The sequence below is a fragment of the Triticum urartu genome, chromosome 2 (assembly GCF_003073215.2).
Source record: "Triticum urartu cultivar G1812 chromosome 2, Tu2.1, whole genome shotgun sequence".
NCBI lineage: Eukaryota > Viridiplantae > Streptophyta > Magnoliopsida > Poales > Poaceae > Triticum > Triticum urartu.
In genome coordinates, this window is record NC_053023.1 from 30,388,462 (window position 1) to 30,415,377 (window position 26,916).

The 26,916-nt window shown below is 44.1% G+C and overlaps 1 pseudogene; it reads right to left on the minus strand.

The window, feature by feature from the left end:
• Positions 1–7,232: 7,232 nt before the first annotated feature.
• On the minus strand, positions 7,233–12,166 carry LOC125534861 (annotated as a pseudogene).
• Between the last annotated feature and the right edge of the window lie 14,750 nt (positions 12,167–26,916).

A 26,916-nucleotide genomic window follows, 5' to 3' on the forward strand; every position in this document is an offset into this window, starting at 1 on the left:
CCATTTGCCAGGTGAAATACACACACAGCAGCAGAAGAAAATGATAGCTTCAGGTGAAACACTAGCACATAGCAGTAGAAGAAAATGATAGCTTCAGTTTAACAGAATATATGTCTGATAACAGATGTTCAGCATTGTCCGGTGACACACACACAGCAGCAAAATAAAAGGATAGCTCCAGTTTTATGCTCAACCAAATACATAAACCATATAGCTGACATGCCCGGCTAACTAGCATTGAGAAACCAACAGGACATTATGCATCGACGCACGATCGGGCTCGTCACGGCTGAAACCTTGATGTACTAGCACCATCGTTGAAATCCAGTTGACGAGCGGCCGGCAGCGTTGTGCCATCTCCATGAGCTTCAACTAATAGTCTTGTGAATTCTCCTTGGATAGGTGGACCTAAAAATAATGGATACTCTCCAAATGCCATGGATATTGATGGATTTATAGTACCACCAAAATCATATTCTGAAGGGCCAGCTGCGGACGGAACAAACATGGACTCCTTTACTGGATAGTTTGTATCTTTTCCTGCAAATTGTATGTAGATATAAGAAATAGAAATGAAACATTGCTACTTATTCACACAGAACAAGCAAAGGGTACCCTTTTTTTGCCTTTCTTTGCTCCCTCTAGAACATCTTTTGATCTTTTTTGCTTTGAACCTTTTATTCGTTCAGGAGCCCTAAATGGCACCGTTGTTTTTGCAACTTATCCAGTCATTTCGGAGGAACTTTCAGAGTCCTCATCTTCACCCAAGTTTAAATTGCTAAGTAATTCTAGTGCTTCCAAAGCCAACTTATCAATACCATTGTTGAGATGTGTAAGAACCTCCTTTGATGTTTTGCACTTCAATGCAAGTGAAATCATCTTTCGAGAAGTATGTGCAAACATGGATTCTAAGCTATCATTGCAATTCAGTTTTGATGTAAAAAATTCTTGTTTTGCATACTTCGTCCATCTGTTCGATATGTACTGACTTGGCAGGATGATGATATTGCAGCATGTGAAAACCTTATGAGCGTGCTTGCACAATATACCTACAACATTTAGAACAATTTCAGAAGAATTGCACAATATACATACAACATTTAGAACAATTTTAGGCAAATGAGGAAGCATGTATTACGTACCTACACAACCATACAATTTGCATGAACAAGATATCTCCAAAGTAGCTGGGTTGAAAGCCACTATGGCTTCATCATTCTTGTACTCGAAAGATGTCACCTTGTAAGTGCTAATTGTGCCGTCGGTGCTCAGGAAGATACATGATAAACTGAATTGCTTCTTGAATTCCTCTTGGAACTCGGAATAGAGTGTCCTAGTATATGATTCAGCCGCAGTCTTCAACAAAGGTAGGTTTGGTAGGCAGGGTACTGGAATGGTATGGCGTGACTTGTAGTCTTCATATTTTTCTTTCCGGCAAAGACGAGCAATGGCCTTATCATATGCTTCTATCAATTCTGAAAGACAAAGCCTTTTGCGGAAAGTTTTCTTGAACACGGTGTTCATTCCTTCACTCCTCCGGGATGATGTCATATATGCACTAAAAGAATCCCGGCGATAGCTAGTAGCCCCCTTCTCACGCAACTTGTACAGATTGCTTATCCAAGAATTATCCTCAATCTGATACTTAAGCAATAGCTCATGCCATCTATTCTCAAAATGTGCCAGTGATCTATCTTCATACACACACCTTTTGAATTCTTTAAGAAAATTATCATTGTCGCTGATTATTTGACTTAGATGTTTTGCAGCATTTTGATACAAATGCCATAAACAAAGACGATGTCGTGTTCTTGGTAAAACCCTTCCAATAGCATTTATAATGGCGGCACATTGATCGGTGAATATTGTTTCTGGCTGCTTACCAGACATAGCTTGTAGAAAGGTTCCAGATTCATTAGATAGTAGTGCTGCACCAAAAAGAATAGTCTGCTTGTGATGATTAACACCAATAAACGGAGCAAATGGCATTTGAAACTTATTTGTTGAAAATGTGGTGTCAAAGGAAAGGGCATCTCCAAAGAAAGAATAGTCCATGATAGCTTGTCCATCAGTCCAAAAGATGTTCATTATTGTACCATCATCATCATCTAACTGCATGGCATAGAAAAACGAAGTGTCCTCAGCTTGCTTGTTATTTAGATACTCCATTAATGTTTGTGCATCTTTGGTTTCCAAATACTTTGAGCGCTCACTTCGCAAATAATTGTTGCAATCCATTTGCAAGAAGGGTATAGCATCTTTACCATTCCAAAGCTCACAGAAATCATATATTTCGGCTTGTTTAATTCTCGATGTCCTCATTTGCTTAATCATGTGGCGATCGGCATCTAAGAGTTGATGCTGCAATCTAAGCATGTGCCTCTTATCTGGACTTACAAGCTGGTGATTGTGGTCGAGCGTAACTTTTTGAGCAGTCCAAATTCCCTCTTGGTTGATGCTGAATTGAACTCGAGCCATACAATTAGTCCTCGAAATAGCTTGTTCTTTTGTTGGATTAGCATTTTTCACACATGCCTTGCTACAAACAAAATATCTGGAACTTAAAGTCCTATCTGCTCTAAACTTCAAGTGGCACTTCCTTATGCTAAATCCCTTGGTTTGAGCATAAGAACTGTAAAATTGGTACGCCTCTTCCTCAGACTGAAAGCACTTCCCAACTCTTGGAGCATTATCTGCATCTTGTATGTCTTGATTATTCACTGGTGTGTTGCTCATTCTCGGCTAGCCATTAGTCTCAATTCTTGGCAATTGCTGCAAGGTAATTGAATCAATCAAGAGATGCTCCAGGAAGAGAGGATCGTGCTAGTTGTTGCATGCGTACTAGTTACTGAACTTACCATGGTTGGAGTATGTTAGAGTACGTAATGGGCCTAATGGCCTTGGCTGGCGGTATAGCCCGTTAGTCTTAGGGTTAATTAGAGATAAGGGTCGCTTGCTTAGGGGTCAAGTAAGTCTTGCTTGGGAGTCAAGTAAACCTCTCTATATAAAGAGAGGAGATGTATCAATCTAATGAAGCAAGAATTAAGAAGGAAATCCCTTCCCTATTGCCCGGCTGTGGGCAAAAAGGCCCCCGGCCGGCCCTCTCGCGCCCTCCTTCTAGCAGCGCCATAACAATTTAGTATCAGCTAGCTTCGGTTCAATCATGTCTTCCTTCGTCGCACCCGCCCCCGTCGTCCTCACCCCGGAGGAGGTGTCCGGGACGCTGCGGGACCTAACCCAGGCGGTGCAGGAGATCCACCTATTCTTGGCCGGGTCCTACGGGCCGCACCCGGCTGCGCCGCCCATCGCCGCCACCGTGCCGCCCTGGCTGCAGTGGCAGCGCCGCACCAGACGGCCTCCGCCGCGCTCACCGGGTCGCACCCGGCTGCGCCGCCCATCGCCGCCACCGCGCCGCCGTGGCTACTGTGGCAGCCGCCACACCAGGCGGCCTCCATCGCGCTCGCCGGGCCAGCTACCATCCACCGCCACCACCGCCCCGCCCTGGCTGCAGTGGCAACTGCCGCTCCTGGCGGCCTCCGCCGCGCCCGGCGCTCCGCCAACGCAGCCGTTGCCACTGTCCGGTGCGGCACCGCAGCAGCCGCTGCAACTGCAGTAGCCACCGCTGGTCAACTCCGGCCCCGCATCATCCGCGCCGGCGGGAGTCCCAATCCACCAGATCAAGTTCCCGCCGTCACCATCACCGCTTCCCCAGGGCGTCGCCATCCAGCAGATCAAGTTCCCGCCGTTGCCGTCACCGCTTCCGGCTTGGATCACTACCCAACACGTGTCGGCGGCGGTAAGACTGCAGGCTGTTGCCCGCGGCCCCCTAGCGCGTCGGCGTGTGCGGGAGATGCGTGATCTGCAGCTGCCGCTCCTCTCAGTTGCGCTTCACTGCGCAAAGGACCTCGCGATTCTCCATCGACAGCCCTCCACTCTTCTCTGTGCGGTCCAGACCAACAGTCGTCCGGTGGGGAGAAGGCATGGTGTCACCGACAAGAGCGCACCATGTAGCACCACTGCATTCCGCCGCTGGCCACCGCGAGGGCGCCTCTGCTGGTCGCTCTTGCGACCACTTCCAGGTGGCCATACACATGCATTCCTTTTGTCCAGATGGTGTCCATGGGATTCAGGCGGCTGTACACGTGCACGTCCGACGTGCGGATGGTGTCCACTTTTTGTTAAGGGGTCCAAAATAAACCACCCCAGTCCATTTTATGTTAAGAGTAATAAAACAAGTCAAGATGTAAAAGGCTTGCTTTTAGGTGTTAGGTTTGTGTTGCGTCGAGTCATGATTATAAGTTGGTTAGGCTGCAGCTCAAGGACAAGCTGCATGTCCAGGTAGGGTGTAGTGTTAGAGTACGTAATGGGCCTAATGGCCTGGGCTGGCGGTATAGCCCGTTAGTCTTAGGGTTAATTAGAGATAAGGGTCGCTTGCTTAAGGGTCAAGTAAGCCTTGCTTGGGAGTCAAGTAAACCTCTTTATATAAAGAGAGGAGATGTATCAATCTAATGAAGCAAGAATTACGAAGGAAATCCCTTCCCTCTTGCCCGGCCGTGGGCAAAAAGGCCCCCGGCCGGCCCTCTCACGCCCTCCTTCTAGCAGCGCCATAACAGAGTAGCTGTGGGCAGAGAGGATTCTGGAGCAGAAGCCGCCGGCGTGCTGCTCATCGAGGGCTGGCCATTAGTCTCAGTCGTCGGAAATTGCTGCAAGGTAATTGAATCAATCAAAAGAGGCTTCGGGAAGAGAGGACTGTGCTTGTTGTAGCATGTGTACTGATTATTGAACTTACCATGATTGGAGTAGCCGTGGGCAGAGAGGTGGTCTCCCGATCCAATGCCTCGTCGCCCTCGTCGGGCTGCGCCATCTTGGCACGCCGTTGCCGGCGAGATGGAAGAGACGGAGATGGGTTTTTTTGTTTTGGAAGATGAATCAGATTAGAAGCTGAAAGGACGGGGCGTGGGGCGCGGAAAACAGAAGCGGGGTGGGCTGGGCTGGAAGCCAGGTGAACGATGCATTGAGATTTGTATTGCCAGATGTCAAGCGCTCGGGGTGGTCTCATGTGTGCGTGCGTATGACCCGGTTGTACCAGATTTTCTTCCGATCATAGTGGTCGTACGTGGTTAGATGCGTGTCGTGTTCGTGTCTGCGTGGTGTTCCGCACAAACAAAAATAAAAATCAAGCTTAAAGTCTGTCTCCACCCTTTTCCGCGTCCCAAATTCTGGCGCCCGGGACACTACTTAGTAATCGAAAGAGGGAAGAAACGCCGAAGTTGAACAAAGAGGCGAACCGAACTTATCTTAGATGGTTGGATTCTATGTGGTCCAAGTTTTGGACATGGCATTGGTGGTCGCATTTTTCTTGATTTATTCCGGGCCTTTCGATAATATGTGTCCATGCCTGTGCGAAAAACACCCATGCGGGCGCGAGTGACCGGACCAACTGCGGGTGGTGAGCCCGCATCCACCGGTGAAGACGTGCCAGAAGGCGGCGAGGCTATAGCTGAGGCGGCGGCGAAGCGTGGCGCCGCGGGAGCCGAGTCCACGGGCGCGGCCGACCCGTCGGGCGCCAGCAATGATGAAGCGGCGGAGGCCACAGGGCCCACTGAGTCGGAGGGCAGCATCTAGGCAGGGCCCGCGGGGCTGGGAGAAGCCCAGCGCTGGACCCGGAGGCAGCCGCAGGTGGTGGGTGACGCGCCTCAAAGCCAGGGGCGGGCCGAGGGCATCACGCGAGCGCCCCAAGCGAGGCGCCAATGGTCCCACATCGGCAGTGACTGGTGATGGAGAGACGGCCAGCCGGCCAGGGGTACCTGCTGAAATGAAAACACATGCTCATCAAAGTGAACGTGCCAGGAAGTGAACACGCGATGGGATACGGGATCGTAGCACCAATAGCCCTTGGAGTTGGAAGGGTAGCCGATAAAGATGCATGCAACAGAACGTGGTGCAAGTTTATGAGGAGAAGTGCCGGCATTGCTAGGATAACATAAACACCCGAAGACACGCATACCATCATAAGAGGGTGGCATACCGAAGAGAGATGATGAGGCGTGTAGTTCCCGCGCGGGCGACATGGCTGGAGGTTAAGAAGCGACGCGGTAGCAAGTGCGTCCGACCAAAAGCGAGGCGGCACGTTCGCATGAATCAGGAGCATGCGAACGCAGTCATTCAGAGTGCGAATGACGCGTTCGGCTTGACCATTTTGCTGTGAAGTATACGGGCAAGTGAGACGAAAAATTGTGGCATGATGCGACAGAAAAGTGCGGAAAGCAAGATTGTCGAACACTTTTCTATTGTCAGTCTGAAGAGCAAGAATGGGATGCACAAACTTCGTGCTGACACAGGAGTAAAAAGCCGTCAAGATGGAAAGTGCATCCGACTTTTGTCACAAAGGAAAAGTCCACCCATAATGAGAATAGTTATTAAGGATAACCAGATAATATAAAAACTCTGATACCATGTATGATGATGGAATTGCACGATGTATTGATCAGGTGCAATCACACGTATATATGATGTACAGCGGTGGACAACGACCTGGACTATACAAGAAACTAGGAGGTGGACCCAATACACAATATGCGCATAACACATATACTCAACAACTCCCTCTGCCATGAACACATGCCTAGCCTAGATCAATCACAATTTCAAAGTGGTGGCAGAGTTGGAGCCAATGCACCACCCAAAGCACGCTAGTGTGAACAAACCATCTGCAGTAAAGTAAAGTATATATCCGGGAAAACAAGCTTGATCCCCAATGCTTCCCCCCTGTTTCATATTCAATAGCTATGCTCATGAAAATATACAAGTGCTATGCTTTGCTAGTAAATGTTGACAAAAATTGTTCAAGTAATAAGATGACATATTGCCCGATAATTCGCAAACGTAAGAAAATATAACAATACATGGGGTATTTTCAACATCAACATCCGAAAACAACTCAATATGAACGTGGAAAAATGACAATTGTGCAGTCTGGATGTTGGAACAGGAGCACGCAGACTGCTTCAGCTGAGCCCTTGAGGCTATCCAGGGGCGGACTTACATATAGGCCAGTGGGGGCTATGCGCCTATGCCCCCACTCCATTTTCAAACTTCAGTAAAGTTTGCTTTTATTTCACTGAAAATTACTTCAGATATTGTTCAAGAAGTGATAAAACGCTGATTTGCCCCCCACTCCAATTTTTTTCTGGGTCCGCTCCTGAGGCTATCTATTTGTCCAGGTCCGTCCCTTAGGCTATCTTGTTTTCTGGGTCCGCCCCTGAGGCTATCTGTTTCTTGAGCTGACCAAATGACAGAATTACGTCAGTGCCTTCATTTCCAGGAGCAAAGACAGGTTTATTTAAGCTTCGACAGCTACCTCTTACCTGTGCTCTTCGTAGCGTATCGCGATACCGCATTAATGAATCTATCCTCTGCTGCTTCAACTGACCAAACAACACAATTAGGTGGTTTCTAGATAAATACAATCTTAACAAAATTATTTGAATCCACAAAAGCAGGTGTACACAGTAAGCTGCTGGTACTACACTATCACTCTTTCGTTATGTAGGCAGGGAAAAAATTACAATTCGTTTATCATGCATGTTGTTCTTTCCTTCCCTGGGTGAGGTGAGACCCCTTGCATGCTTATAACAAAATGCAAATGACATGCGTGTTGTGACAATTCCCATATCGGCTAATTAAAATTTATCGGTTGCTAGGCAACTACTGTTACAATAGCAAGCCTCTACAAATAATTGAGAGGCTATGTTCAAGCTTTCAGGAAGTTTTTCTGGCACATAAAAGGCTAGCCATGTACGATTAGCATTTTTCAATAATTAAGGAATTTCAAATATAAAAATAGAGCTAGCCATAAAAGGCCAACAAAAGCCTACTCTCCGTGCATGGGGTTACAAGTGTTTTGCCCCGTATTTGATCAGAAAGACTTCATTTTGAATAGAAAAGCAGAAAAGCATCTTCTCCTTTTGAATACAATATAACTGGCTTGATTTGGATGTAATGCTTTGAGAGGTTGTTGAGTTGTACCTGATCTCTGGCCTTATTGATGAAATCATCAGCTCGTGCCTATCATAAAAAAAAGAAACATTATAATGTTTTGTAGTGTCTATGTTTTAGTGTGATTAGCAGAAAACATTTCAGCATGCAATCAACAACATATCATGACAGTCTGGTTACGCATGTGTACTTGGTTACTGTAGATGTGTAAATCTTATGTGACGAGTAAGAACTTAACAATGCTCTATGATACCCTTCATACCTCCTCAGGCGAATGATGAGCACTTAATCTTAATCATGCATTGATCCAGGACAATTTAGCCATGTAAGCACACAAAGTATAACATGTTTTAAAAAGAATGCAAACAAATTTAATTATGTCATCATAGTGTATATGAACGACTTCTCCGGTATCCCTTATATGCTATATCTAGAAATATGTTTTTCTTCACATAAATGTAGACCAAGCTTCAATGGTACAGTGACTTTGGCAGGTCCCCAAGAGAGAAACACTGGGGACGCGTCATCTCAGTGGTATCCAATCTAGCAGCAGCGTGTCTCCGAGCTTGTGATGGTGCTTCAGGGACCAGATATCAGGCAATAACAGCAGATCGAGCCCACAGCCAAGCTGTCTTGAAATCCATGTCTAGTGGTTTTATTGTTGCATTGTGATCTCCATATCTCGCATAGGTATCAATCATGGTTGTACTCATAACTGACAGGGATGTTCTAACAGTCGTGAAATCCGTCAGAGATAGAGGGTACTTCACCCATCACTAAAAGGTGTAAGTGTACCAGTGGTAATCACATGTTGCCTTAATATGCAGCAAAAAATGCACGATATAAGCATTATTTTATAAGTTATTTCCTTGTAACAAATCTCATGTAATAGAATTATTGTTTTCCTGTCTGATTAAAAAGAAAAGTTTTGCGCAGCAAAAACAAGTCAGAAAATAACTTCCTTGTTAGGACGATGTGCAAAGTCTAGTTAATAGTGAATAGGCTCTTATCCATAAGATATAACACTAGAATCATATTATCTCATTACAAAACATGTTATAGTGGGAATTTGCTAGTTGCTACCATATGGGCTTACAAAGGGTGGTCTGACTTCATTCTGGGTAGTTCACCACCCATTGTGCAACCAAGTCGATTCCAGTACAGTTTATTATTGTGGTATCATAGTGGATCACATATGATAAGAACAAATTGCATAGATAAAAAATAGAACACCAAGCTAAATTTATAGTGAACTTATAATGTAAATGATAGAAATATTAACTTATGAAAAAACACTAGATGACAATGTTTCAAATGCATAAATAAGTACCGTAATACGATAAAATTATATAAGGTTAAAAAGAATAGAAGCAAGCGTATACTTCCACTAATTGCATATAAGGTTTAGAAATATACACAAATGTAAAGAAATATTTTACATGTTGCTCGAAAATGTGAACAACTATACTTACATCTTCGTCACTGCCTGCTTCTGTGAATGTTAGTATGGGCATGTTTTGATTCATCTCGACCTCTTTCTGAATAGCATTTCTCACCTTTTGAGTCTCAGTGTCTTCTCCGTGGAAGGGTAGCTCAACAACAATATGCTCAAGCAAAGAGAGATTATTTAAACCAAATACAAGATCTCCAAACTGAAGCATTGTGTCATGCACATTCTCTAAACCGAACAGGAGGGTATTTAGACTTTGCATGGTTCCTTGTGCAAACTTCAACTCCATGGTGTCACCCTTGACACTAAACCTCTTTAGACACCGAAATGGATAAGCATTGTCAATGACCAACCGTTTGTCTCTACCCTGTGTAGGTTTCTTCACTTGTATGTACAGTTCACTGAGAGATGGTACATTCCCAAGTACATGAAGGTCCTCCTCTCCAAGTGTTTCAAGTGTGATACTTAGAGAGAAGAGGAAAGACATGGAGCACATCCACCTAGGCACTGCACAAGAGATGCTATCAGGCATGCAGAATAACAACAATTGTGTTAGTTGAATAAAGGTTGACGGCAGCTCTTCTTCTATTTCAGTGCACCTGATATCCAGCACTTGCAGAAATTGCAGATTTCCAATCTCTTTCGGGATCCGAGTGATACAAGTTCCCTTTAAACTCAAATATCTCAGGTGAAACAAATTGCAGATATCCTTCCAACTATTATTATCCACCTGCTAGCAGTCAGTTAAGTCCAACACACGTAGGACTGGAAAACCCGACAGTGTTGGCAATAAACTAAAAGCTGGACTAGACACACTAAGTGACCTCACATGGGCCAAGCCCATGGTTGACAACTGATTAGCTACTTCTTGAATGCAGGGCTGGATGGACAGTCGGCGGATCTTACTTGGTAGATACTCTGATTGCGGACCACCTATTGTTGTTAGGAAATTTTCCTCATTTGACAAGGAAATGATGAGGTCACGCACCATATCGTGCACACGACAGGAGCGCACTTTATTTGCATTGTCAAATTTTACAGGTTGGACCAAACTTTTATTAATGAGCTCATCCAAATAATCCCCTCCTACTTCATACAAGCTCCTCCCCTGTTCTTTTTTCACAAAACCTTCACCCACCCATTTCCATATCAGTTGTTCTGTTGCAATCTTATAATCCTCTGGGTATAGACTAAGATGCAGTAAACAAGTCTTTAGGTGTGGAGGTAGGTTAGAGTAACTGACTGATAATATCCTTCTCATGTTCTTCACATCATTATGATTATTGTCTAGCCCTGAACTGATAGATTTCTGCACCTTGGACCAATACTCAAGTGTATGTGCTCTTCCCTTTTTGTTGCACAGCAAGCTACCTATTGTAAGGATAGCTAGCGGCACACCCCCACATCTTTTTAAAATGTTCTCAGATACTTCAACCAATTGACTAGGTGGTGACTTGTTCTCCATATCATATATTCTATGATAGAACAACTTTCTTGAGTCCACAACAGAAAGGGGATTCAGCCGATAGACACCACCAGCTTGCTGGGCAACATCAAGGATGCGAGTTGTTGTGATTACTCTACTTTCATATTCATTGTCAATCAACGCATATTTGATGTTTTCCCAGACGGACTTATCCCATACGTCATCAATAACAATCAAGTACCTTCATTTAGTACCAAAACACATATATTATAAGGCTATTTAAGTTCTCATACATTAAGCAGAATTGAGATACATAATAAAGCTTAACTTTAATGGCAAAGCAAATAGAAAACTTGAGAGTTCTGCACTATTGTAGTTTTTATGCCGGTGACACATATGCACATACTTACCTCTTGTTTTCAAGAAATGTTCTTATTTCACGGATGAGTTGTTCTTCGCCCCACAATGCCTCATTGGTGTTCTGGATCCTATGCTTGTCAAGTTGATGGAGCAAGCTCTTGAAAATCTGCTCCATGTTAGGATTAAGAGACACGGAAATAAAAGCTGAACAATCGAATTGCAGTTCTTGATTATCTTCTTGCACTTTCAGCTTCTCATAGACTGCATTAGCAAGGGTGGTCTTGCCTAATCCACCAAATCCAACAATAGAGACCACCTTCAGCTGTTTCTTGGAAACCTCGTCTCCCTCAGTCAGCATCTTGATTACCTCAACGCTCTTCTCGTCAGTCCCAACGAGCTCCGTGGCCTTTCTATACAAGGCTGATAGGCGAAGGGTATCAGTAGTTGGACCAACGGGCTTGGCAGCGGCCACACCGTCAACCTTGTACCTATCACGCCACTCGCTGACCTCGTTGATGCGGCTCTTGATGTCTTTGATATCAATGCCGATCTTGTGGCGAATCTTGCCCTTGGTCAGCAGGCTGAGGCTCTTATCAATGAAATCCCTGAAACCATGGGACTTCTCTGGTCGGCCATGAGTTTCAATGCGCACCATGAACTTGTCGATGCTATCTTCCAGATCGTATGACAAGTCTCTCACAGCCTTGGCCCAAAGCTTGACTTGGATGTCCGGTGGCTCGTCGATTGGCGCCTCAGAAATCCTGAGGAGAGCTGTCTCCATGCTCTCCATCTCGGCTTTGAGGAACATGATCTCGCCCCTGACACCCCTCTGAAGGTTGTACTCCTTGGTTATTAGGTCGGCTAGCTTGGGCAGGAGGGTGCCCATCGCTCCAATCACGGCCTGGGCCATGCTCGGCTTGAGCTCTAGCTCAGCCTCTCAGCATGCTGCAGGTGTTTTCGGAAGCAGCAGGAAGGGAGATGGCCGTAGCAATCTGCTCCGTGGATGAAGCTTCGTCTAGCACTACAACACCTAAAGAATCACACATTGGGTAGTCAGGACCTAACAAGTCAAAAGTTCAGAATGAATTCAAACAGACCGACATCTTGCCTGAGAGAGAGGTGGAGAGTGAATGCACCGATGGAAAAAAATTGGGGAATCTAAAGCTCGGCCTTAGATTCAGAGAAGAGATAGAGCAATCAGAAAGAAAAGAAAAAGGTTGCAACTGAATCGGTTGCGAAAGCAATGATTTCAAGACATTCATCATATGACAAACTAACAACACTTGGGATCTTTCCTGGGTAACATGATGGAACTTAACAGCATCCTGAACATGATTAAGCAGCAGCAGCAGCAGCAGTTTCTTAAGTTAACAAGCTACAATCATGCAACAAGAGCATATGCAAGAGCACCCAACTTAGTTTATCCTGAGAGTTTTTCTCAAAGGGGAGATTACCTAGAGAAGCCCTGCAGCGTGTGAGCTCGGAGATAAGAGAACGGGCACTGTTAGAGGATGATGAAGCTGAGATCAGCCTCTCAGCCGGTTGCAGGTGCGTCAGAAAGTATCATTGGGAAGATGGCGTGTGGAAGAAGCGCGACCTTGGGGATGTACACCACACCACCTGAAGAATTGCGGCATAATCAATTGGTCAGCATGATAAATTAGTCAGGTTGGTAGCAACTAAGTCAAAACCTCTGTAAGAAATTCAGAACAAACGTCCTCTGGACCAAACAAAAGGGAGAGTGAGTGCAGAAGAGTTTGGGGAAATTTAGGGAACTTGCAGCAGATAGATATTCAGCAATTAATCTGTTTTTTTTAATATAGCTGGTAACAGAAAGAAAATTGTGAGAAAGCAGTGATACCAAAGACATTTTGCTTTGCTTAGCACGCCTGATTGGCAACAATATGGAACTTGACTGCATCCGAAACAGCAGCAGCAGATCTGGAGGAAAATTAGTAAGGGGAAACTTAAGTAAGAAGAAAAACGGTGCGATTACTTAGAGAAGGCCTGCTACGCTGCCATTGGATCGAGCGAGAGGAGCGCGCTGACCGGCGGCGGCGGGGATGGAGAGTCGGAGACCTCCGCTGGATCTCGGACCGAGGAAACGAGATGGAGAGTGGAGCAGTGGCTGACTGGAAGTTGCAATGATTGATTGGGGGAAGAGCAGAGACTCTCTTCTTCCCTTATCTTTCACCTGTAGCTACAGTAGCTGTGTGAGCTGTAGCAAAATCTGGTCTTGGTTGGTTGGCAAATCAATCGCCTGAGAAACCAATGGTGTCTTCCATGACGGCAATCTGCGAGGAGAACGATTTCAGCTCTGCCGCCGCCGCCATTGCTCTCCGGCGCTTGAAGTGTCGGCACGCGGCTGTGCCTAGGCGGACGACGGACGTCGAGATTAATTTCCCTCTCCTCTCCTCTGGCTCTGTCTGGGCTCAATCTATCACTGATCCTCCAGACCACCTAAAACCAGCCCGGCCCAGTGCCATTGTGCCAACTCCACCTGCTTCCGGACCCATGACACCAACGGAAGTGCTGCCATTGTCTCAAAAAAACGGAAGTGCTACCTCAAAAAAAAAGACAAAATTTAGGGCCTGTTCTGAACCTCTCTGAGCTTCTCAAACTCCACAAAATCAGCTTCTGGAGCTTGCTTCGAACTTCACATGGCGATTCCATTCGTTCGGCGATGTTCCTAGCTTCTCTCCACGATTTGGCCCAGCTGAGAGCCTATTGGGCTGTTGGGTGCCAGTTTAGGCCGGATGGAGGCAGCACACCTTGTATCGTTGTGTGGAGGAGGACTGGCCACGTGCGCTCGCACAGGATACGAGCGAGGCGAGCATCCCACGAGCGGCTGGGAGTTGTTTCGCGAATCGTTTTTTGCACTTCGCGGTGGCATCCTCTTGTAATTAGTAGGAACTTCTCGCTTCTTCGTATTGTGGAGCTGGGCTTTCGTTGCTTCTATTTTTTGCACTATGGGATCGCTCAGCTTCTGGTTTTCAGCTTCTACGAGCTAAATCGTTCGGGACTGCTTCACTCGAGAATTTTGAAAAGATAAAAGTTGAAGGAGATCAGAACAGGCCCTTACTACAGAAAGATAACAAAACAAAGACCGGCGTTTTTCCCTATGAAAAATGCACCCGGCTTATTGTTTTGGTTTCTGTTAAAAAAAAGCATGTGTTCATTCTTTAAGTAAAAACTTTCGATCTATTCATCGATAGTCATGATAGTACAAAGAACATCAGAAGTAACAGAAATTACGTCGAGGTCTGTAGACTACCTAGCGATGGTTACAAGCCGAAGACACGCTGTCGTCATCGCCCCTCCTTTATTTATAGTAAATGGCTGGAAAGTCGCCGTGCTAAGTCCCTATAGGACCAACACACCAAATCAGCAACCGCCGTTGGTGAAGAGAAGGGTAGATCAGAAATAACCAACATGTAGACATATGAAGGCCGATGAACAAAGATCGGATGCAAGTAAATCGAAGGCAGACACCGACCGAATCCTACCAGATCTTGCAGAGAAATGTTTTCGCACGTCCTTCAATGATGTTAAACATGTTGCTGGGACACGGGCTAGCCGTCTCCACTTGAGAGATAGCATGCCCATACGCATGGCTTCTTTGAATGATAACCTCGACAATATATCACGCGTACCGTCCTGTAGTTAATAGAGTGATAAGCCAAACATTGGTATACACTAGTAGAAAAAGGGTCAAACGTGAAGCACATTAATGCCGGTTTGTATTTGAGCCGGTACTAATGGTACCATCAGTGCCGGTTCGAATGGATTTGCATTAATGCCGGTTCGTGTTGAACCTTTAGTACCGGTTCGTGGCACGAACCGGTACTAAAGGGGTGGTGGCAGGCTGGCGTCAGGCCGGGGCCCCACGATCACCTTTAGTACCGGTTCGTGGCACGAACTGGTACTAAAGGGGTCTGACCTATAGTACCGGTTGGAGACACAAACCGGCACTATAGGGCAATTTTCAAACTCTACCCCCCCGGTGGATCGCCTTTTCAGTTTAAAAAAAATAAACGAAAATGATGGAAATGTCAAAAAATAAAAGAAAATAAGTTTCCCATATGATATGTGGTCTAGTTGTTGGGAAAATTTGCAAATGGGAATTTTGACTTTATTTGCAAAATCTCTCTGAAATTTGTAAAAATGGGCATAACTTTTGCATACTAACTCGGATGAAAAAGTTTTTTATATGAAAAATCATCTACTCGAAAAGTTACATTCAAATTTAACCGGGGGAACCCCGTTAAACATTTTTAAAATCCTCAAAAACCTAATAGAAAAAAAGTTACGGGGCTTTTAAGATCTAGAGTGGAAAAAATTTAAAAATATTCAAACAGTGGGCAAACTGTGGTCAAACAATGGTCAAACTAATTACTCTAGAATATTAGTGTTACTAAATAATTATTTTAGTTATTTCAATTTTGGTCAAATCTGGTCAAACTTTGGTCAAACTATGGTCAAACAATGGTCAAACTAATTATTCAAGAAATATTAGTGTTACTAAATAATTATTGTTTTTTAAAACAATAGTTTTAAACTCAAACAGTGAAATGTGTCACTTCATGCTCAAGCAAAATTCCTGAAGGTTAATAGGATTGACATCTTACTATTGTCAGGAAAACAATAAGTGCAGACTTGGAGCGAGGGAGAATAGAACTTGGAAATTAAGCGTGCTCGGGCTGGAGTAGTGAGAGGGATGGGTGACCGGTCGGGAAGTTAGATGATTTGATGAAATGAGTGATCCACACTTGAGCAATTAAGAGAGGTGATTAGAGACTAAATCTTCAAATAATTCAAAAAAATTAAAAAACAAATTTTTTTCCAAAATTTTCAAAAAAAAAACCTTTAGTACCGGTTGGTGTTTCCCCCGTACCAGGGCGCGAGCTCACGCCACGTGGTGGCACTTTAGTGCCGGTTCGTGCTGAACCGGTACTAAAGGGGGGGGGCCTTTAGTGCCGAAATAATAGTGCCGGTTCCATAACCGGCACTAAAGACCCTTACGAACTGGTGCTATTGCCCGGTTTTCTACTGGTGATATGCATGCACTAGCTTGACGACATCTTGTCAATGCCATGATATTGTATGGTTCAGCTACTTTGGCGCGGCCCGAGCGCTGTGAACAGGTCATGCCTTTGATTTCTCATCTATAATCTATAATATCTAAATAATTCATTCTTATTATATTATTTCTCTTGACATGCAGCCTATCCATCTCAGCACAGCTGTCACATCAACATTTTTTGATTGACCTACATATGGGACCAACCACTACAACACCCCTGCCACATAAGCATCAGTTACTTGCTAAGGACCCACCGCAACCAGCCGACAATCCTGTTTATGGCCTGTGGAGAGAATTCCCCATCTCATCGTTTTTTTTCTGTATATAGTACAACTCCACTCAATTGATCCCGACGCAACGCCTCATGTCTTCCCGACGACAGTGGATTTCGTTTGCTCTTCACCTCCCCATCAAATCCCACTACTACTAATTTGCAACAGAGACTGATCGATTTCCTACTCTGACGATTTGGTTGCACTTCCGGTCGTAATTTCCGGGGTTCCTTTTGATGATCCAGCGTGATCGGAAAACTATAGCTCCGTCTGATAAATACTAGCAGTGTTGTTATATTAGATCCCATCTCACCGAAAAACACTATGAGATGTCTCCCAGCGTCCGTCCCCGCCCTGACACTGGCCTCCCCGGCGCAGGCGCCCTGGAAGAAGAGCGCCTCGCGGAGGATGCTGCCGCCGGCATCGCCCCCGTTACTCTTGATGATTACCTTGCGGTCGAGCGCCGGGTGCCTTGGCAGAAGGCCGGGAAGGCTCCGTGCGGCGGCGGCGAACCCTGCTCGGAGCCGGCGCGTCCTCCGCTCATCTTCCCTATCCCGCAGCAGGCGGTAGCGCAACGGAGATGTGGAAGCCTTTTCCTGTTTGCCGGAGAGGATAGGGGAGGTGCTAATGGCGGACGGCAGCGGTGATGATAGCGAGGTCTCGGAGAGAATGGAGGTCGAAGTGTAGGTTTTTTTTGTCTCGTGGTAGTAAATCACAAACCCACTGTAATTTACGGCTAATGTTGCACAACTAATTAAAACAGGCTTCAAGCATAGATTAGCGATTCTCGTATGTATGGATTAACTTTTGCTGAAATTTAAGAACCGAATAGGTGGCGATCATCCGCCACGGGGAGCAGCTCCCATGGAATGATTCGTTTGCCATGGGGCAGCTCCTAGTGATCATTTCTAACTGTTCGCTGAGGTGACGGGCCACGGGGAGCAGCTCCCATTGAATGATTACATTACAAGTTTATTTATACCCGTGCGTTGGTTCTGCCTAGAAAAAAAGGATGGTTTGATCTTCCCAACAAAAAAAATGGTTCAATCTTGCCACTAATAGAAAAATGGTCAAATGTGAAGCACAATAATGCAGGTTTGAATTTGAGCCGGCACTAATGTGTACATTAGTGTCGGTTTGTGGCGGCGATCAATAGTACCGGTTCGTGGCGAACCTTTAATACCGGTTCATGCCACGAACCGGTACTAAAGAGGCTGTGTCAGCCTGCGGTCAGGCTATGGCCCCACCATCACCATTTTAGTGCCGGTTCGTACCACGAACCGGTACTAATGAGGTTATGGCAAACTGTTTTTAGTCCCACCTCGCTCCCCTAACAAGCCTTTTACCACCTTAAATATGTTATTTCTCAAACTATCACAAGCACTTGGTCTTTATTGAACTCTATGTGTAGAATTTGTGGCCGCAATATGAGTCTTCATCGGTTTATAAATCGTTGATGACTCATATGGACAATTCAGATTGTACACACAAAGATCATTGATGATCAAAGTATTTTTTTGATGTATAAGATCATATTGACAATTTAGACTGTAAAAAAATATAAGATCATGATCTAAATGCTCTTATATTTTTTGTGTTCAGTATGCACCATTCAAAGCGACGCCATCAACTTTCAACCGTTTATGCCTTCATTTGCTATTTTTCATGCATTTAATAATTTGTTTTGAGAACTAAATGACCTGGAAATTGAAAAGCACTATAAATGAACTCTGAAAAAGTTGAAACTTGGCATGGTATCATCATTTCACCCGCATATCATGTTCAAAAAAGTAGAGAGGGTTACGGCAAAAACTGGATGCACTTCGTTTACAAACTGGACAATCTCTTTCGAAGTATTCGGGTTTCTGACGAAATTAAACTCATCTGTTACAAAGGCATTTCATTTTTTTAAACTTATTACAACTCCAGACTTTTTGTGCATTCAGTATGCACCATTCAACTGCTAGGCGGGAGGAGCTCTTTAGTACCGGTTCCAACTGCTAGGCGGGAGGAGCTCTTTAGTACCGGTTCGTGGCGAACCTTTAGCACCGGTTCGTGCCACGAACTGGTACTAATGAGGCTGTGTCAGGTAAGGCTGGGGCCCCACGAGCACCTTTAGTACCGGTTCATGGCATGAACTAATACTACAGTTTCTTAGTAAGCTGTTTTTTAGTCCCACCTCGCAAAGAGAGAGGGACTAGGAGCGGCTCACAAGCCTGAGTGCAGAGACGATGAAAAAGAGGCTCAATGCTCACGTTGCTTAGCTTCAAGCCTTCAGGAATATGGTAGACTGCACGAAGCTATGTGCAGTGTAGTTTACACTATTCCAAAAGGCTTGAAGCTAATTAACAAGCATTGCACCTCTTTTTTATTTTTAATAACTTATTACAACTCCGGACTTCTTCTGTTATGGCAAAAACTAGTTGCACGTCGGCATTTCATTTTTTTAAACTTTGGTTATAACTCCAGACTTTGACCATCAAGTTTTAACCATCAACTTGGCATGGTATACAAAAATAAATGAATAGAAAAAATAAATAAAGCAGAAAAGAAAAAATATAGCAGAAAAGAAAAAACTATATAAAAAACTACTCAGAAATAAATAGAAGAAAATAAATATAGCAGAAAAGAAAAAACTACTCAGAAATAAATAGAAAAAAAAATAAAGCAGAAAAGAAAAAAAATTATATTTGCTATTTTTCATTCGTTTACAAAATGACCGTAAAATTGAAAATCACTACAAAATGAACTCTGAAAATGTTGAATTTTGGCAAACTAGATGAAAAACAACTCACAAATAAATAGAAGAAAATAAATATAACAGAAAAGAAAAAAACTATACAAAAAACTACGCAGAAATAAATAGAAGAAAATAAAGCAGAAAAGAAAAAAACTATAAAAAAATTGGGGCGCTGCCCTGTGGGCCTGCTAGGCCACGGGCGTGCAATTACAGGTCCTAAAGTCCCAGCAGACTCATAGGGCAGCGCGCAGAAGTTAGGCCCACAAGCCTACTATATAGAGGAGTTCAAAGAGGCAGCCGCGACTGGGTTTATAAACCAGTGCGGCTGCCCTTCACCCCGGCGAGGTGGGACTAAACTTTGCGCACTGCTGGGTGGCAGCGCGAGGCCTTTAGTACCGGTTGGTGGCTCCAACCGGTACTAAAGGGTGGTCTTTAGTACCGGTTGGAGCCACCAACCGGTACTAAAGGCCTGCTCTTCCCGCCTCTTCGCCTGGCCAAAGTTGTCCTTTAATACCGGTTGGTGGCTCCAACCGGTACTAAAGGCTCATCCTATATATACATCATTTACGAAAATTTCAGTTACATCTCCCCACTTCGTCTCCAACCTATCGCGACATCGCCGCGCGCCGCTTGATCCCGTCGTCGCCGCTCGTTGCCCGTCGTCCGTCGTCGTCGTCACTGTCCCCGCCGCCGCCCGTCGTCGTTGTCGTCTCGCGCCGCCGCCCCGAAAGCCACGCGTCGCTGTCCGTCGTCGTCGCGCCGCGGTCCAGTACGTCTCTCGCTCTCGCGTACCCGCGCCGCGCGCGCACCCGGCCCGTACGTACGCCGCCGCCCCCGCCCCATACACCGGCGCCCCCGCTCGTACGTACGGGGCAGCGGCGTACGGGGCCGCACTGCAGTGTATACATACACAGACACACACATACACACACACACACATTTTTTTACTTATTTTCTGTTTTTCTGTTTTTTTATAAAAGTTAATTAGATGATCGAATGTTAGATTAATGTCGAATGTTAGATGAATTAGCTAGATAGAAAAGTTAAATATATATTAATGTCAATTGTTAGAGATGAATATAGCTAGATATTAATTAGCTAGGTATATGAGATTTGAACTAGTTGAATAATTAATATAACTAGTTTATTTTTAGTAAGAAAATTGTCGAACTAGTTTATTTAGGTATATGAGATTTGAACTAGTTGAATAATTAATATAACTAGTTTATTTTTAGTAAGAAAATTGTCAAACTAGTTTATTTAGGTATTTTAGTTGAACTACGGTCACATCTATAATCGAAAGATGGTAAATTTTTTACTATTTGTCCTTAATTAGTGCATCTTTTGCATAAATTTTAGGTATCTGAGAATTTGATGGATCTAATTAAAATATTATTTATGAGTTTTTCTGTTTATTTAATTTTTTATATATATTTTGAGTTTATATAAATGTTAGATTAATGTCGAATATTAGATGAATTAGATAGAAAAGTTAAATATATAGTAATGTCAATTGTTAGAGATGAATATAATTAGATATATTAATGTCAAATGTTAGATGAATATATATTTGAATTGGCTAGATATTAATTAATGTTAGATAGTAATATGTTTAATGTTTCACCTATATAAACATAGGAAATGTCATCTGACGACGAAAAAGATTTCATTATGTGCGAACACTGTGAAGACCAGCGCGGCCTGTGCGATAGAAATTTCCTTGTTGATGGTAGGCGCTTAAGCATCAAGCTGAATGAGACATTCGAAGTGGATACAGTAAGTCACAACGGCAATTATTATTTGAATGCAAAACTTATGCTTCATTTGCTTCAATTTATAATTTTAAAGCATGACTTATGCTTCATTTGCTTCAACTTATAATTTTAAATTTTCACTATTCTACTAGTGCATCCCCTGCCATGCAAGAATTTTTGTCTTGGATAAGATAGGTTTTAGTGCTATAGATGATATAGAGGTAAAGAGAGTTTACTTGAAGACCGAGCATGGGTATACTTTCAACTTCAAATTATATAATGGAGACACATACACCCATTTTGAATGCAAAACTTGGCAAGCACTATGCAAGGCTTATGCATTTGAGCCTGATATGGTTATCACCTTTGATATTCGTCCGGAAGATGATATTGAAGGTAATATAGACATCTGGGTCGATGTGCAAACGCCTCCAGTTCTACCATTATGTGAGTTTTTCTCAACCATGCATGCATATGTTTATGTCTTTGATACAGTTTATTCAAAAATAGTTGACAACTAATTTGTATTGTCAGCTTATTTTGGTTCAAGCAAACATGTCCGGCGCTTGGTAGACAGGACCTACTACTGCCCCGGGGCTCAACTAAACTGCGAGGAGATAAGTCATTATGTTTCATGGCTTGAGGATCTCCATACTATCAAGACAATTTTTTTTCCTGAACTTAGAAATGTTAGTACTCAAAACGTGCGATCAATGGTGATCGTATTGAACTACGGTCACATCTATAATCGAAAGATGGTAAGATTTTTACTATTTGTCCTTAATCAGTGCATCTTTTGCATACATTATTTTTGAAGCTAAACTTTCATTGCTAAGTATATTAATTACTATACGATGTTCTTCAACAGGGACTTCCGATGACAGTTGTGCCTCAGTGGATCGAGACAAAAGGTCGCATGTCAATGGTTAGCTTACGACCAGGATTTCCTACATTGCACATGAGTGCATTCAGGATTTTTGAAAGCGAAGAATGCTTAATAGTGAAAGATTGGAGCAAAATTGTTAACGATCACAGAGAAGTACTAGGGGGCAACAAGGAGAAGCGCAACCCAAGATTAGGAGACAGATTCATCTGCATGCTCCAGTATGATGAATCAGGAGAGCTATACATGTTCTATGCTATTCTACCTGAGAGGGAGCAGCAGGAGTGATTTAGCTAGTTCATGCTCTTAGTACTTGGGGCGATTTTATAATTTGCCACCCCTTACTTCCCCCTTTCACAATTTGTCACCCATTGTCTCAATGACGGGCGGGCCCGGGCCCCACCTGTCATTCTCGGGGGGGGGGGGGGGCAAATTATGAAAGGGGGGGTAAGGGGGGGCAAATTATCAAATTTTCCTAGTACTTGTCCTCTCTCATGTCCGTATTGTCCTGAACTTCGATGTTGGTGATGATTATGTTGAACTCGATGATATCTTTGCTTCTGTTACAAAGTGAATGTTTCTTCTTTAGCTAGCCAGTGTTGGTGATGATTAGATAGCGGTAATGACTATGATGATTAAATAGTGGTAATTAATGACGACTACGATGATTTTTAGCTAGCTAGAGTTTATTTATTTATTAATATGTGATGATGAGTTATTAATATTATATATATCATTTATGAAAGAAACCGCAAATTAGTTTGAACTGGATGGATCCTAGCTAAGTGATCTATATTGTTGGGGAACGTAGCAGAAATTCAAAATTTTCCTATGTGTCACCAAGATCTATCTATGGAGAGACTAGCAACGAGGGGAAGGAGAGTGCATCTACATACCCTTGTAGATCGCTAAGCAGAAGCGTTCAAGAGAACGGGGTTGATGGAGTCGTACTCGTCGTGATCCAAATCACCGATGATCCTAGTGCCGAACGGACGGCACCTCCGTGTTCAACACACGTACAGCCCGGTGACGTCTCCCACGCCTTGATCCGGCAAGAAGAGAGGGAGAGGTTGAGGAAGACTCCATCCAGCAGCAGCACAACGGCGTGGTGGTGCTGGAGGAGCGTGGCAATCCTGCAGGGCTTCGCCAAGCACCACGGGATATGAGGAGAAAGAGAGGGAGGGCTGCAACAACGAGAGAGATCAAATCGCGTGTCATGGGCAGCCCCTAGGCCTCACTATATATAGGGGAGAGGGAGGAGGGTGCACCCCCTCTAGGGTTCCCACCCCTAGGGGGGGGGCGGCAGCCCTAGATGGGAAAGGGGAGGCGGCCAAGAGGGGAAGGAGAGGGAGGCACAGCTAGATGGGCCCTAAGGCCCATACCCCCTTAGGGTTTGCCCCCTTTCCACCACTTAGGCGCCTTGGGCCCTTGTGGGGGGGCGCACCAGCCCACCTGGGGCTGGTCCCCTCCCACACTTAGCCCACGCAAACCTCCGGGGTTGGTGGCCCCACTTGGTGGACCCCCGGACCCTCCCGGTGGTCCCGGTACATTACCGATAAACCCCGAAACCTTTCCGGTGACCAAAACAAGACTTCCTATATATAAATCTTTACCTCTGGACCATTCCGGAACTCCTCGTGACGTCCGGGATCTCATCCGGGACTCCGAACAACATTCGGTAACCACATACAAACTTCCTTTATAACCCTAGCGTCATCGAACCTTAAGTGTGTAGACCCTACGGGTTCGGGAGACATGCAGACATGACCGAGACGTTCTCCGGTCAATAACCAACAGCGGGATCTAGATACCCATGTTGGCTCCCACATGTTCCACAATGATCTCATCGGATGAACCACGATGTCAAGGACTTAATCAATCCCGTATACAATTCCCTTTGTCTATCGGTACGATACTTGCCCGAAATTCGATCGTCGGTATACCGATACCTTGTTCAATCTCGTTACCGGCAAGTCTCTTTACTCGTTCCGTAACACATCATCCCGTGATCAACTCCTTGATCACATTGTGCACATTATGATGATGTCCTACCGAGTGGGCCCAGAGTTACATATCCGTCACACGGAGTGACAAATCCCAGTCTCGATTCGTGCCAACCCAACAGACACTTTCGGAGATACCCGTAGTGCACCTTTATAGCCACCCAGTTACGTTGTGACGTTTGGCACACCCAAAGCACTCCTACGGTATCCGGGAGTTGCACAATCTCATGGTCTAAGGAAATGATACTTGCCATTAAAAAAAGCTTTAGCATATGAACTACACGATCTAGTGCTATGCTTAGGATTGGGTCTTGTCCATCACATCATTCTCCTAATGATGTGATCCCGTTATCAGCGACATCCAATGTCCATGGTCAGGAAACCGTAACCATCTATTGATCAACGAGCTAGTCAACTAGAGGCTTACTAGGGACATGGTGTTGTCTATGTATCCACACATGTATCTGAGTTTCCTATCAATACAATTCCAGCATGGATAATAAACGATTATCATGAACAAGGAAATATAATAATAACTTATTTATTATTGCCTCTAGGGCATATTTCCAACAGTCTCCCACTTGCACTAGAGTCAATAATCTAGTTCATATCGCCATGTGATTAACACTCACAGGTCACATCGTCATGTGACTAACACCCAAGAGTTTACTAGAGTCAGTAGTCTAGTTCACATCACTATGTGATTAACACTCAATGAGTTCTAGGTTTGATCATGTTGCTTGTGAGAGAGGTTTTAGTCAACGGGTCTGAACCTTTCAGATCCGTGTGTGCTTTACAAATCTCTATGTCATCTCCTAGATGTAGCTACTACGTTCTATTTGGAGCTATTCCAAATAACTGTTCTACTTGGAGCTATTCTAAATTGTTGCTCCATTATACGTATCCGGTATCTCTACTCAGAGCTATCCGGATAGGTGTTAAGCTTGTATCGATGTAACCCTTTACGGCGAACTCTTTTACCACCTCCATAATCAAGAAAAATTCCTTAGTCCACTAGTTACTAAGGATAACTTTGACCGCTGTCCTGTGATCCACTCTTGGATCACTCTTGTACCCCTTGACCGACTCATGGCAAGGCACACTTCAGGTGCGGTACACAGCATAGCATACTATAGAGCCTACGTCTTAAGCATAGGGGATGACCTTCGTCCTTTCTCTCTATTCTGCCATGGTCGAGCTTTAAGTCTTAACTTCATACCTCACAACTCAGGCAAGAACTCCTTCTTTGACTGATCCATCTTGAACACCTTCAAGATCATGTCAAGGTATGTGCTCATTTGAAAGTACCATTAAGCGCTTTGATCTATCCTTATAGATCTTGATGCTCAATGTTCAAGTAGCTTAATCCAAGCTTTCCAGAAATTCTACATCATTTCTGATCAACAATATGTCAACAACATATATTTATCACAAATTCTATAGTGCTCCCACTCACTTCTTTGGAAATACAAGTTTCTCATAAACTTTGTATAAACCCAAAATCTTTGATCATCTCATCAAATTGTACATTCCAACTCCGAGATGCTTACTCCAGTCCTTAGAGGGATTGCTGGAGCTTTGCATACTTATTAGCATCTTTCAGGATTGACAAAACCTTCCGGTTGTATCATATACAACCTTTCCTCAAGAAAATCGTCGAGGAAACAATGTTTTGACATCCTATCTGCAACATTTCATAATTAATGCAGTAATCGCTAACATAATTTCAACAGACTCTTAGCATCGCTATGAGTGAGAAAGTCTCATCGTAGTCAACTCCTTGAACTTGTCGGAAAAACATCTTAACGACAAGTCGAGCTTTCTTAATGGTGATACTTACCATCATTGTCCGTCTTCCTTTTAAAATCCATCTATACTCAACAGCCTTACGACCATCGAGCTGTTCTGCCAAAGTCTACACTTTGTTTTCATATATGGATCCTCTCTCGGATTATATGGCCTTGAGCCATTTATCGGAATCCAGGCCCACCATCGCTTCTCCATAGCTCGTAGGTTCATTGTTGTCTAGCAACATGGCTTCCAAGACACGATTACGTACCACTCTGAAGTAGCACGCATCCTTGTCATCCCACAAGGTTTGGTAGTGACTTGATCTGAAGTCTCATGATCACTATCATAAGCTTCCACTTCAACTTGTGTAGGTGCCACAGGAACAACTCTTTGTGCCCTGCTATACACTAGTTGTAGTGACGGTTCAATAACCTCATCAAGTCTCCACCATCCTCCCACTCAATCCTTTCGAGAGAAACTTTTCCTCGAGAAAGGACCCGATTCTAGAAACAATCCCTTATTGCTTTCGGATCTGAGACAGGAGGTATACCCAACTGTTTTGGGTGACCTATCAAGATGCATTTATCCGCTGTGGGTTCAAGCTTATCAGCCTGAAACTTTTTCACATAAGCATCGTAGCCCCAAACTTTTAAGAAATGACAGCTTAGGTTTCTCTAAACCATAGTTCATACGGTGTCATCTCATCGGAATTACGTGGTACCCTATTTAAAGTGAATGTGGTTGTCTCTAATGCCTAACCCATAAACTATCGTGGTAACTCGATAAGAGACATCATGGTATGCATCATATCCAATAGGGTGCAGTTATGATGTTCGGACACACCATCACACTATGGTGTTCCAGGCTGTATCAGTTGTGAAACAATTTCCACAATGTCTTAATTCTGTGCCAAACTCGTAATTCAGATATTCATCTCTATGATCATATCATAGATCTTTTATCCTCTTGTTACGACGATCTTTCAACTTCACCCTGAAATTACTTGAACCTTTTAATAATTCAGACTCGTGATTTATCAAGTAAATATACTCAACATCTACTCAAATCATCTGTGAAGTAAGAACATAATGATATCCACTACATGCCTCAGCACTCATTGGACTGCACACATCAAAATGTATTACTTCCAACTAGT